Here is a 14,299-nt window from a genome sequence, read left to right on the forward strand (position 1 = left end):
ATAATATACTCAGACAATATGTGGTGTGTTGCAATGTAGGTATTGTAACTGTGCACAGAAACCTGGGTTAACCAGCTTTGGTAAGTCTGCCCAAGTAAAGATTTTGTGGTATAAATGCTGAAGCCTGGGAATAAGAAAGACAGAAAGAAAATCTATTTCAGAGTTGCCTGGACTTGTGTGATCAATAGGACTGCGTGGAGACCTACAGGTTACATGCATTCTAAAAGAATTTAAATAGCCAAAATGTTTGTGGTTACAGGAACAGAGCAAGGAGTATCCAGGACAACAAGCAAAGTAGTGTAGCAGGCAGGATCAAAGACCAGAGCTGTGAAGACAAAGATTTACATGTGCCTGGCATCACACAGTGAGGAAGTGCTTGTACCTCTATGTTGAACAAATGTGTTTCACTGGATTTCTGGGCTGAAAGTGACCTTCATGGGATGCAGACATACTCCAGCTGCTCTGTTATGCTGTCCCCTTTTTCCTGACTGAAAACCCTGACTGCTAGATGAAACTAGCTGAGAGGCAACAGATTTGCTGAATGCTGGCTATTGGCACAGCAGAGACTGCAAGATGGCAGTGATGTGATTTCATAAGTACTGGGAGATGGCAATGAGAATTTGTGCAGAATGACACTTAAGCAAGCAAGGAAGTAGGCAGAGGTGCAGGGTTTATGGGCCCTCCCTGATGAAAGGTGTCAATACCAGTTTGGTCTGATTTAGTTGAGAGGGACAAAAGGACATTAAAGGAAGAATGAGTCTCAGTTGCTAGGGAAGAATGGAGAAGGGCTATTCAGAATTGTGAGATATGTATTTACTCTTCATTAGATGTACAAAATGAGCAGTGACAAGAAGTAGGCACATCTGGACTCACCCTGTGATGCCACTGAGGGCACATTCTCTGTCTCACATAAGAACTGTCATCAGTATTTGTTACTGCTGCCTTCTGTAGTGAATGCAGAGCCTCTATTTTTCTTTAGGGTGTGCTGAAAGAATTGGCTTGGCTGAGATCTACAAGAAATAGTGAAAACAACGCTTGTTGATACAACAGAAGTCTCAGCTCTCAGGGCAAACTGCCAGAACCCAAGCAAGGAGCTTGCATTATTTAAATATGTTTTAAGCAATGCCATGCAAATTATGTTTTTTTTCTGGGTAAAAGAAATTCTAGTCACATACTTAATATATTGGTGTTTTCATTAGCCAAGATGTCACTCTTATATTAATACTTACTTTTAGTTAGTTCAAGAATACACTCATTTAATTCCTTTAGTCCTAGGAGAGCAGGAATCACAAACATAATTCTATATACGTGACATTTACTGTTACTGGAGAATCTCAGTTCTGCCTCAGTGGCAAATCCTGTCTCACTTGTTAGAGGTAACCATACTGATGGTTAGAGCCACACAAAGAAACACCACCAAGAAGGGGAATTCTTCAGAAAAAAACACGAGATAACATTTTGAGAATATCTTCTTGAAAACTGGCTCTGTGATATGATTCAAAATAGTATAACATGTATTAAAGGACAATGCTTAATAAAACTTGCCCTTTTTTAGGGTCTGTGGTAAAAGATGGGAAATTAAGGCACAGAAATGTTCAGTAACTTGCTAGACAGCACAGTGCAGGCTAAGGATACATGGTGAGTGCCATAGTTCAGTCCTTGTTGAGCAAGCCACAGGCTTGTGCTGAAACAGAATGGAATTCTGCATAGCTTGAGCACTTGGAAGCTTAGTCTTTTGGTCTAGTCAACAGAAGTCCACGGGCTTTCTTGGCATTCCCTGGTTTTCTATCTATTAAAACTTCACTTTTCTTCTTGCCATTTTCTTTTTCAATAGTAACTGACACAATGGGGAATCATGTACAAAAGGTATATGGTATTCTGAATCAACAGCACACTTCCAGCTCTCAGTGATATGTTTAAAATTTGAATACCTTATTCTAGTCCCTTGATGCTTTGATTTACTCATTGGGAAGAGTGGAAGGAATTAAAATTTATACATGGGGGTTAGTAAGAGCACCTATCAACTCAGCCATTGCAGATTGTCAGATAAAAATTATTTCACTAAAAAATGTAAACATGGAGTCATGAAGTACATTTTATGCAGTTCTATTGGACATATGTGGAAGTAGATATAGAAGCAGATGCACTGGGGTTTTTTACGCATAACCAGAACAGACCACTAAGAAATAAACACCGTCTTCTGTAGGAACTGTGAAATATAAGGTATTGAAAAAGCGAGAATAAGCATAAGGAACATATTTTGGTGACACCAAACATTTCAGAATTCCACACACCTATTAAAACAGGGGAAACAATACCATCCTATCACAAACACAAATACAAATTGAGTTCTTTCCATTAAATACAGCTCTTGTGAACTGTTGCAAGAAAAATCTAATAAATTACACACACTGGCTTTGTGATGCATCAAAAATTAAATTTGTATAATTCACTGCTTCTTTAATCAATGTGATGCCTATGAGATTGGCAGTAGGAACACCTTAATGTACTTGTGATAAAAGCGTTATCCCATTCATACAATGTGCATAGATTCTTAAGAACACTGAGCTTCTTAGAGATGTGGTAGCATGTTGAATTAAATGACTAGGAAGGCAATGCATGTTACATAGCCTTTTTGTCTTTCAGTTACAATGTTGGCTTGAAGGAAATATCATATGCCAACACAATTAGGAGACGTGTCAACACCAAAAATCAGATATTAAAGAATGAAGAAAGCAAATGATTTGTGTAAACAAAACAAAGCCAAATAAATCAGACCAATTTCCAAAATGCTGCAGAAAGTTCCTGGCAAACTTGTTCCTTGCAAACTAGTTCAAAGCTTCTCATTTTTTTTACTTGTTCCGAGGACACATAACAGCAAAGGAAAAGATTCAAAAACATGTGAGACATTGAACCTGGCACCAGTCAGACTTTCCAGGGAATGACTAAGGACTGCATTTGAAAATCTAGAAACACCTGTCAAGAATTTACCAGTCATGCAGCAATCAACTGGTTTCCAGGACTGGTTTCTTGATTTCTTTACAAGCATTTTTTTGCTGACAGAATGATAGGTAAGGTACTCAACTGTAAACAATGGAAGCTACATCTGATATGAGAGCCAGAACTTGGAGTTACTACCTGTTACCAGAAGTAAATGATAATTGTAAGAATCTGTAACGGCCATCTGCTGGTTACAAACTAAAATCCACCATTTGTCCTAAAATATTTAATTTAAAGTCATCTATGATCATAGGTGATGATTCTTTGTTCAGCTATTGAATTTGGTTCAGTACAAATTAATAAGCAATTACTTGAAATAACAGTGAGACTGTATTTATTACTGATGAAGTCAGTTTTGCTTTTAATGGAAAAAAGCATGACCAACCACTGGCATACCTGGAACTAAATGTCTGCACAGGGCAGCTCCAGCAGAGAGGCTGAGATGTGATCAGTATGGTTCCTTTCCTTCTCAGAGCCACAGCACTTCTTCAGGTTAAAAATGAGAAAGGCTTCAATTAAGCTGAGGAGTTAGGATCTAAATTTTACAAACTCCTGCAAAGAAGAGAGAGAGAGTACCAGTCAGCCACCATTTTTCAGTTTGGTTTGCTGGACTTGAACATGATTTCACCTTTAGTTTTAAACAAGCTGCCCTGTGATGGACAGGATCTTGCCCAGATTCCCAGGGCTTGCTCTCAGCCTTCATGTTTCCCACGCTGACAGCATGGTGGCAGCTGGATGAGAAGACCACATGGGCAGTGGAAGCCCCAACACTTGGCGGGGGGGGGGCCTTGGGGGTGCAGAAGCCTCCACTCCAGGCAGCACCTGGGCTGAGAGACCCCAATCCCTGTGGGGCTCCCAGGAGTTTTACGCTTCCTACTGTCCATGCCCAGGTCCTCGGGCCTGCTCACCCAGGGCCTCCGCTGGGCCTGCCCCATGCTGTGGACCCTGCTGCTGCACGGTTTTCTGCCATGACAGTCCCTGGCAGAGCTTCTGAGCTCCCCAGCCAAGCAGGGAGTCAGGAAACAATGGGGTACAGTGCCACCAAAGGGAACCCAGCAGTGTGGCATACTCCTTTTGCCAAAACTGCCAAATCACATGGATTTGTAAGAAGCATGCTGCGCGTAGTTGAAATTGTGGTTACCTGCAAAAGTTAAAAAAACAACAAAAAAAGCCCCTATTTTTGTATTTACTCTTTAGGAATTTGCTCAGGCAGCACTTTACCCGTATTTACCAGCAGATGGCAGATTTGCATAACGTATTGGCTGCCCCGGGCTCCCTCAGGCCCGAAGGAAGATGGCGGCCTGTGGTGGGCCGCGAAGATGGCGGCGGGTATCCTGAGGGGAAGCTCAAGCAGGCAGGGTGTGTGGCGCGGCAGCCTCCAGCCCACGGGATGGCTGGCGATGGCGGGCAGCCTGGGTCGGGGGACAGCAGCCCACAGCAGCATGGGGGAGGAAGATGTGTGGGGCCTGAGGCTGGGCACCGGGCATCCCCTCGAGGGTTTGCTCACCTGGGTGGCACGGGGCAGCCACAGAACCAGCCTGCCTATTGATGACAAGATGGCTCCTGCAGGCTCTCCAGAATGGGCTCTTCACCTTCCTGATGGCCTCCTCACCAGGGCAGCACTCGCCTTTCTGAGGAGTTTCAGCTGCCAGGCAGCTTGGCCTGCAGCTGTCCTTCATCCACCCCTTCCACCCTTATCTGTGGGATCCTGACAGCTGCTACTGCCTCTTCCCTACCTACTGTGTACAGCAAAGAAGTGCTAATTGCCTCAGTTTATAAAGGGCTGGATGAGCTGCAGCAAAGAAAAAAGAATAACAAAGCAAACTCAGGTATTGTGGATGCTGAGTGCCCACCACCTTCTTTTGAAGACTGGCACTCAGTGACATGCCCAAGGTTGCCAATCCGGCGCTTGCTGTGGAAACCACCAGACCATCCCCACCAACCAAAGCTGTGTGAGGCCTGAATAGGGGATCAAGGCTGGGTGCAGAAACCCTGGACCTCTCACTTGATTTCCTCAGGTTTTTTGGTGCTTTGCAACGTAATTTGCAGCATGAGAGGTCAGTCTGTTCTCAGATTAGGTAGCTCTGTAGGCTATGTGGCCGTATCTGATAGAAAAGTGAAAAACACATCTTTGTTTTCTTTGTTTACCCTCTCTGTTGACAGACAAGTTGCTAGAGCTTACGTGAGCCAAAAGCATACTGGTTCTTATCATGCAGTAAAATTTCCTCATACAAAAAAATGTATACTGTGTGGTGTGGTCTAACTTCCAAGAGCTTTCTCAGAAAAAAACAAAGGCCATAGGTTCAGAAGTTCTCTTTTTCCTGGAATTTCTGGAGCGTTAGCAGCTGTGGCAGTTCCAGTAGACTAAACCAAATAGGAAAAAATACTAAATCGGGAACATGCACTTCACGGGAGACAAATATAGGTCCAGTACCAAACATACAGTAACTTATCCCAGATGGCGTTGCTGAACTGAAGTAATGCGACATGACAAAAACATCAGTGTCTTCTCTCCAGTTCCTTTATAAACACATTTTTTCACTAGCACACCCATTAGAGAGTCCTTTGGCTCTCTATTTTCTGGCCTTTTTCCAGAGAAATGTCCCAAAGAAGGGGAAGAATTGCTTGATAAAAGCAAGGATCTCAATGACAATTCTTAAACTTCCCTGGTTGTGCCATGCAGCATATTGGTAGGGTCACCTGCTTTGGTGTGCTATGGCTGTCCTGTGGGTGAGCCAGGCTGCTCTGTGGATGTGGCTTCCTTAAACTAGGGCTAGTGTTTTCCTGTGTTGGTGGTGTGAGGACAAATTGCTCAGCTGGGTTTCACATGTAAAAAACCTTACCACCCTGAAGTGGTGTGAGTATATTGCTCTTGGAAACTCAGAAAAATATTTTTCAAATGGATGGTCTTTAGCAGCAGTGATCTGACACTTTACTAGTCAGTAACACTGGTTGCTAAGGATTGTTAAAGGCAACAGCCATCGAACTCTTTAGATGCTTCTACTCACTCTCATTTCTGTTCCAGAGTAACTTGGATGTTCTTGAGGCAGGGCTGTAGGCTGTAGTACAGGGTGAAGAAGGTCAGTGCATGTGGTAAATCAGGCTTTCACAGCTGTGCAGAGCTACTGGGAGCCTGTAAATCGTGGCTGCATGTCCCCTGCTGATTGCGTGATACAAGTAAAATTCACAGAAAGAAACTGTATGAAGGTCCTGGTGGTCAGCATGAAACTGCAGAGCTTTTCTAGCAACTGGAGAATACTTAACTAGACCTAAGTTTAATACTCTGTTCTGAATGTGCGTTCTTCACATTCACATATTCCATATTTTCAATACCATGTAGATAATATACTTCTCAAACTCATAGATATTTCTGTTACACTTTGATTATATGTACACTGAAAAATAGGGATTAATGGTTAGAGGAGTACTAAGAAAACAGTCTTCTCCTTATTTGCTGGTAGCTGGTATAAATTCCCTGTACATCTTTTGGAGAAGCAGAAGATTATCAAAGAAAGAAAGAGACCTAAGCAGCTATGGAAGCACAGCTGCCATATTTCTGTTAGCCATCCGCACAACAAATGGTTTCTGACTTTACAGTCCTTCAGCATAGCTTGAATTTTATTATAACATAGTCTCGGTTGTTACATAACTTCAGAGATGTGATTAATATGAGTAATGCTAAGTACAGAAGTATGTAGTGCTCCTTGTATTGCACTTTCAGGATTAACAGTATTAATCCTAGGAGAACAAAGTTAAGAAATTTTCTATGCCAGGTTAAAGCAAAGACTTCATTATCTGTCTTATAACCTGTTTCGGTTTATTTTGTTTGTGGGGTTTTGATTTTTTTTTTTTTTTCCCCAAACTCTGATCACTGGAGATGTAAGGAGAATGTAAAATATAAAGAAGTGCATGTTGCATAGGATTATGCATACATTACTAGGCTCCTCCTTGAAAGTCAGCTAATATGCCTGGAGTATAGAGAGCCTGCTGTCTGCCTGACTAGTGAGAAGAGAAAGAAACTCTGTTGAGAAATAGATCATTTCTGTATCTTAATAGATGCTGTTGAGATAAAGCAAAACAGTTCCAAGTGTGACTAAACTTTGTACAAAAGATTTCATTGTACCATTTGGTAGAATTAAGTATGTGACAACAGCTTCCTATGATGTCATTTGTAAACGTGTGAATTTCAGCTAAATTTAGTTTGTGATTTCTCACTTTCAAAAATGTTAAAATCAGTAGTGGACAAAATATTCCAGAAATCTTTCAGTGGAATGCTTTAAAATGCCTGTGTTAGATACTGATCCATGACTGCACTCCAAAATGGAATTACAGCATTTTCTGGTCACCTGTCCTTGTGCACTATTTAAGGGCAAAAGGTATTCCAGTTTTCTTGACTGTAGGTCTGTGCAGGTCACATTAATTGTGTCAGGTTTTTTTTCATATGGGGTGGTAAGTAGCTGTTAGATCATGGGAGCTTTCAGTTCCTGCTGAGCTTAGAAGTCACAGGGAGAGAGTAACTCCATTTAAAATGCTGCTTTGAATCTGTTCAAAAAACTTTTTCAGAAAGTTACAGTTTCCTGTCCAGTTACTAATTGTATCTAGAAAATGTTTGCACTCCCTACATGCATTAGACATGCATGCGTCCATGCAGATGTATATTTCAACAGTGTTTTGACTTATACATTCAAGTGTAGTTAAAAAAAAAACCCATCAACCAGACATGGTCAATATAATGATTTTCTTGGGTGTGAGCAGCTTGACAATTTTGTCACACTGAACAGTGGGTTAGGCTTGATAATATGCGCTTCTGCAGACAGAACAGTTATGGACATTGGGAGGGAAGTCATACACGGTCACGTGTTTTATATGTATGCACTCCAATTTATATGTGCATCCTCTTCCCTTCTGCAGTAGATCCATTGCTTGCTCTTCCTTTTTCTACCCTTTAGCAGGAAGGGCAGGAGAGAAGAAATGCCTTGGACTGATAGGCATGTGGAACATGCTATGGGTCATGTGTCTTTGAACAGTGTCTGAAGCAGCAGACATGAGTAAAGGATAGATAGAACAAAGGTTCTTGATTTTCTCTTGGGTGCTGAGTTGAGCACTTCAGGAAAAAAGAGATATACTCAGTTCTGGTGAGCTTTGCACTGAATAGCAGCTACCAGAAAGTCATTCTGAATACACAGATTCGTGGTTTATTTTGAAAGAGGGACTAGAGTGTTCAGAGGAGTTCTTTACAGATTTGTGAATATTATAAAACTAGTGTAGGAAGTTATTTGAATAGTGCATAACCTATTTCTGTATCTTGCACATTGTCTGAATTCTGTTTCTTTACAGGATGTGGCAGCCTCGGAAACTCTCGGATTTTTATTTTGAATTTTAAAATGCAGTCAGTTTTTTTATTTAATCATGTTAGTACATTTGACTGAACCACGTAACTTTAATTCAAATCTGTGGCACAATGCTTGGCAAAGTTAACAGATGTTGCAAGGCTCACCAAATTGCCAGCATGTTGCCTTTCCTGTTGCATGCCCATCTCTTGCAGGAAACATGGGCTGCAAAGTATCTGGCCTCCAAGACCCAGTCAGGGTGAAGAAACAGAGCTCGAAAGATGAGAAAAGCCAGGAGGTGGGCTGGGATCCACACGAGGCTGTGCTAGACCACTTCCTGTAGGACAATTTCAGCCATTCCTGCCCTCAGATCTGTCCACCATTCAATTCAGAAGAGTGAGGAGCTTCTCATTTCTGGCTCATTGTGTGATGCCCTCATTCCCTGCACCTGTCTTAGCACCACGCGGCTATGCCGCATTGCGAAGGTGTCTTGAGAACATACCAGCCCTCTGAGCTCTTCCTGGAATCTCCCATCTGCACCTCCTGATGGGCTGTCACTTTCCCAGAGAGCAGACAGCACTGGCTGCCTACATCGTGACCCTGTCTAACCAAGGCAGTACTTGCATTCAATACATTGAATTGTTTCCAAGAAAAAGGGTCAGGATTTCAGGAGGATTCAGTTTGGAGTTAGGGCATGGAGGCAATAAAAGACAGGTTGAAGCAAGGCTGTGACCACTGAGAGTACTGGCACAGAGTCATCACTGTCACGTCACTGAGTCCAGTTCCCTGCTGTCATAACAGTTTTTGTGAAAGCAGGTTTCCTTGAATGACTTTTTTTTCAGCATGTAAAGCTTTCTTCTCCAGCTCAGTTTGTCTGCTGCATCACTTATTACTGATAGCATATTCAATACTCATTTCACAGTGAGGTCCTGAAACTGCCATGGTTTTCTCAACAGCAGCCTTCTGAACTGTGGCCTTGCAAGATTCAGTAATAAAGCCAAATTTCAGTTATTAAACAAGGAGGGCCTGCCGTGATTGTAAAACAAGCAACAAAAGCAACCCATGCATTACAAAATCAGCAGTATTTGTGGAAATCCGTATTAAAGAAGTCACCATCCTTGAAAAATAGCCATGAGAAATTTGTACAATATTGGCTGAAAAATACAAGGTCTCAGATTTGTTTGCTTGAATTTACAATCATAAGGGAAAACAAACAAACAAACAGACAAGCTTTACTAAGTTCGTACTTAAGGATTACCTAAGTCCCAAAGTAGGTCCCTCAGGCCTAAAAGGATACATCACAGGATTTAATTTTAATATAGGTTTTTATTTGCTTTTGATTTTAAGTAAGAGTCTAGACAATATAAAGCAAAGCTATGCTTTTCTGTAACAAGAGTCAGAGCTAAGGGAATGGCAAAGAAAAAAAAAAGAGTACAAAACAAACCCTTGTTTTGCTCTTAGCAACAATTGTGTGCCCCCCTCTTGAATTTAGGGTACAATTTCTGGACCTCTGTAGCACAAAGAATTTTGCCAAAAGAGCAGGACTGATTCTTTCTGTGTTGGTAATTGCTGTGGCTATAACTGGAAATATATATTAAGGTTAAGAGATTTCTCAGAAAAAAAAAAACCCTTAAACATGAATAACAGACTTTAGAGCTCATGGCATCTGTTTAATCACTTGCTTTATGTAGAAGTGTAAATGCTCCAGTCAGACTACAGGTTCTCTGTTAAATTCATGTGTGTGAAGCTCTCCATTCTGTTAATCCGTGCAAATTTACCTCATGTACTGGCATTTTAGCTATTAATGGCCACCTCCTGAGGCAACAGTAAGACATGTTCCCTTGAGAACACTGCTTTCTTGAATCCTTGTGTTGACCCTCATCTTTCTAACAAAAGAAATCCCTTTCCAAGCTTTTACAACAAATATACAAGTATAGAAGACAAAGCTGTGTGTGTTTGTTTGAATCTAAGAAACAAAATCCTACATTGATAATTATTACATCCACTCAAGCCACCAAGCACATCCTGTTAAAATCTAGTTTTCCCAGCCCCATTTGTGTTTCTTTTCCTGTCTAAGCTAAGGATTTTTTTTCTTTGCCTGTAAGCATTATGTCATTTTTAATTCATTGCAAAACTCATCTGGAGGAAGTAGGGAGGGATAATGAACCTGTGCCATCATAGGAAGGTATGAAAACTGTATAGGTGCCTGCTCAATCAAGCAATGAGGTAACAAGCTTTCTCTGCAGGATACTGGAGGCCTTAGTAAAGGCCAGGGTGAGTGTGAGCTGAGGCTCCTTCTCACCTGCAAAGACTGAAATGCAGCATCTAGTGAGGGACGTGCTACAGTGTCGTATTCACTTGTCACCCAGAACTGCGCCCAGTCTGGCTTCAGGAATTGGCAAGGTTTATAGCAGTGCTCTTCCCTTACCCAAGTGAAGACACCATCATTCTTCCAGTTCCCCTGTGTCAGCCCTCTGTCCCTACAGAAGTGAAAACAGCACATCAGTTTAAACCATTTCATTAAGCACCTGCTTGAACTAGCATAATTAGGTTTTCCTGGGTATAAAAGGAGTGAGAGATAGAAGCTAAACTAGCATCTGAGTTAAAGAGTGTATTACAATATTGTGATCAGAATGGACCCTTGTGTTCTTAATCTAGCACTGCAAGGTTTTAAAATGCATGGGCTAACAAAGACACTGGGAGCCACTTACATGAAAACATTCGTATTCAGATTTTCCAAGACTGATTGTTTTGACAAGCTGTGCCAAAAGAATGTGTTGTAAACATGAAGACATCTGGTCTCATGTTTGAATGATATTTAATACAGTGGAATTTATAATCCTGAAAACTGGTCAAATGTGGGAGAAGAAAATATTAGTTTATTCCATTGTTTTTTCCAGTTAAATAAAAAAACTCATCTCTGTCTGAAGGAGGTGTGACTGCTTGAGAAAAAAAAAAAAGGAGTAAGAGATAAAACACACATTGATGAAGTGGGCCTTATAATCTTCTGCCCAATGGTAACTGCATTATCTGCTGTAATGGAGGTCTGAGTCTAAACCATTTTCCTGCAATGCACCTGGGGGTTATTATATTCTTTCTTTTCTTATGGAAATTAATTGGAACACTGTTTGTGACTGAGCTGAGTCACATGTGAGCCAGTGTGCAAGTGCTTCTTAAAAACCTCTGAGTAGATAGACAGAGGGGTTGTTTCAGGCTCTAACAAGTCTCATCTTGTAAACTGCTCTCCCATCATTGTCTAACTCAACAGAACCATCCAGTATTACACTGTTTTGCCAAGGAGAATAAAGTGATAATTACTTTTCTCTGTTTTGGTGTAAGGCTTGGGTCTTTTAGGATTTGATAACTGTTGTAAAGACAGGAACATCAGTGAAGTTTACAATGTTTCTTTTTGTGATTTCTGATTTTATTTGCATGGCTGCTTCAGCGAAGATTCCAGTTGAGCGAAGTACGCATTTACATTTGTGAATAAATTTAAATGCTTTGAGGGATTAGAATTTTAAACCAATACATTGTTGGGTGGTTTACATTGAGACAGACCTCTATAAAGCCAGAATTTGGGGACAAAATTGTTAAAACAAAATAAAAATGTAGCAGAAGCCCATTATGCTGGTAATGGTCTGCAGAAGCTTTTACAATCATGTTGTTGATAGGTGGAGCCTGGCTCAGGTCTGTAGCAACAAAAAGATGATGCTGTGGTTGGATGGAGAAGTCCCTATCACAAAACCCATGAATGTACTACTTCAGTTGCCCACTGTACCCCTGAGAGCAAAGGCATAACCTTGAATGAACTGCTTTCCCACAGTCCTACGTCAGAGTGGCAGCATGGACAACAGTGGAAGTTCAGTCTTCTGTGGAGCATGTGCATGCGTGCTCAAGACCGTTCAACCTGTATTCGGTGTGACCAAAGGAAAGCTCTTCTCTCTATGTTGCTAGGATATTTCTCCAAGAGCCTTTTCCTGTGCCCAATCCATACATTATTCTACTGACTCCTGGATTTGCACTGCAAAGCTATGTGGCTTGGCCAGCTGTGTCCCCTGCTTAACATTGCAACTCTCTGCTATTGTTTAAGTCCTGCACGAACAAGGCTGCGTCTGTTCCTTTCTCTCCCTCACACTCCTGTCAGTCCCCTCACAAGATCTATTTTCCTTGTCCTTTTCTTTTGACTGCTCCTTTATCTGAGGGGAGGTAGGCTTTGGATTGCTTCTTACAATGCAAAGGAGCTATTCCATGTCAAGCATCTTCTTGACTCTTCCTTTGAGTCTCTATAAGTGCAGGGTTTTAGGTGACATCTACAGGCTCAGTGGGCTTCAAAGAAGTGGAAGAAATCGTGGATTTTTTGTTACCATGTCCACAAAGGGTGTAAAGCTTTCTTCTGCAGCCCCCTCTAAACACCTGCCAGGTACAGCTGATCAGGTGGTGGTCCCTGGGTCCTTGGATTTCTTGAGTGGAGAGCAGCTCCCCTCTCTATTTTCTGTGGTTTGCCCTTGCTATGTAGATCTATTTTTCAGTTTATTTCAGTGCTTAATTGGGTTTCTGTGACTGTGCAGGTGTTGTTTGCATAAGTCAACCGCAGCAAATTAAGAAAAAAATTTTTTGCCACAACAGTATGTGTTCTGTGACAAATGATAGACTAAAAACATTTCTGCTATTCTCACTCATACTCCTTGTAACATTAATAGAGCATATGCATACTCCAAAGGTAACCCACTCCTCTCTCATAGCACCAATAAAAAAGTTTAGGATACTCTGTTGTCTTGTGTTGAATACTTTCTTAGGTAAACAATAAAATGGGGCATGACATAAGCGTGAGTTCAGGGTAGGACTACCAGCACAACAAATCCTCTAATTCAGAGGGAGATTACTACAGAAAACCAGATGTCCTGGTGTGGGAACCTGGACAGAATTGGAGGGAACTGAAGGTCTCTGCTCTACCTAGCTCCTGATAGAGCTTAAAGTCTATTGAAGTACTTCTGCATATTCTTATTTCTTGCTGCGAAAAATGATCTTATTGAGTGCCAAAACTGAATCAAGAAGAATTGGAACAAAGCTTTCTGCATTCTTTTTTAGCAATAAATCACAGTCTTCACTCTGGTCCTAGTTGACAAAGTGTGGGAGATGCACCAAGAATCTATTTCAAAAAGAAATGCTTCTTTTCAGAAAAAAACCCAACACAAACAAAAAACCCCCCAAAAACAACAAAAAAACCCCCACCCCAAAAACCAAAACAAAACCAAACCGAAACAAAAAACTCACAAAACCCCCAAACATGACCTCTTTTAAAAACCACTGGATGCCAATATTGTCTTATTATGGCAGTATCATTTCTTTCCTATATAAATTGTTGCTGTTTGCCCTTAGCAATGACACAAGTCATTGGAACAAGTTGCCCGAAGAGGTTGTGGATGCCCCATCCCTGGAAGTGTTTAAGACCAGGTTGGATGGGGCTTTGGGCAACCTGGGCTAGTGGAGGGTGTCCCTGCCTGTGACAGGGCGCTTGGAACTGGATGATCTTTGAGGTCCCTTCCAACCCAAACCATTCCATGATTCTATGAAATAGTGGTTTGCCCCTTGCATCTGAAAAAGATGTGTAATACTGAGCAGGAATTGCCTTTATGTTTGCTTTACCTGCACATCTGGAGTTGTCAGAAGGTTTCCTTTTTAACCCCACTGTTTCTGATGTTTTCTTAATAACTGGCATCTCAAAAGAACGCTAATAAATGCTAATGCCTCGGGCATTGCTTTCCCATACTATATATCCTGAAAGCAATGCTCCCACCTGCAGTGGGGGTTTCTGCAGCCAGGCAGAGTGGGACGGCTAGGGTGGCCCCCTGCCACCTCAGCATCCAGTTTTCAAGGCAAAGCACCTAGCTGGATGCGCCCAGGCTGCTATGAGGTACTTGAGACACAGCTTTACATTACTTGCTGTTGCCTACTGTTTGTTTTCTTTT

The sequence above is a fragment of the Grus americana genome, chromosome Z, assembly GCF_028858705.1.
Source record: "Grus americana isolate bGruAme1 chromosome Z, bGruAme1.mat, whole genome shotgun sequence".
Classification (NCBI taxonomy): Eukaryota; Metazoa; Chordata; class Aves; order Gruiformes; family Gruidae; genus Grus; species Grus americana.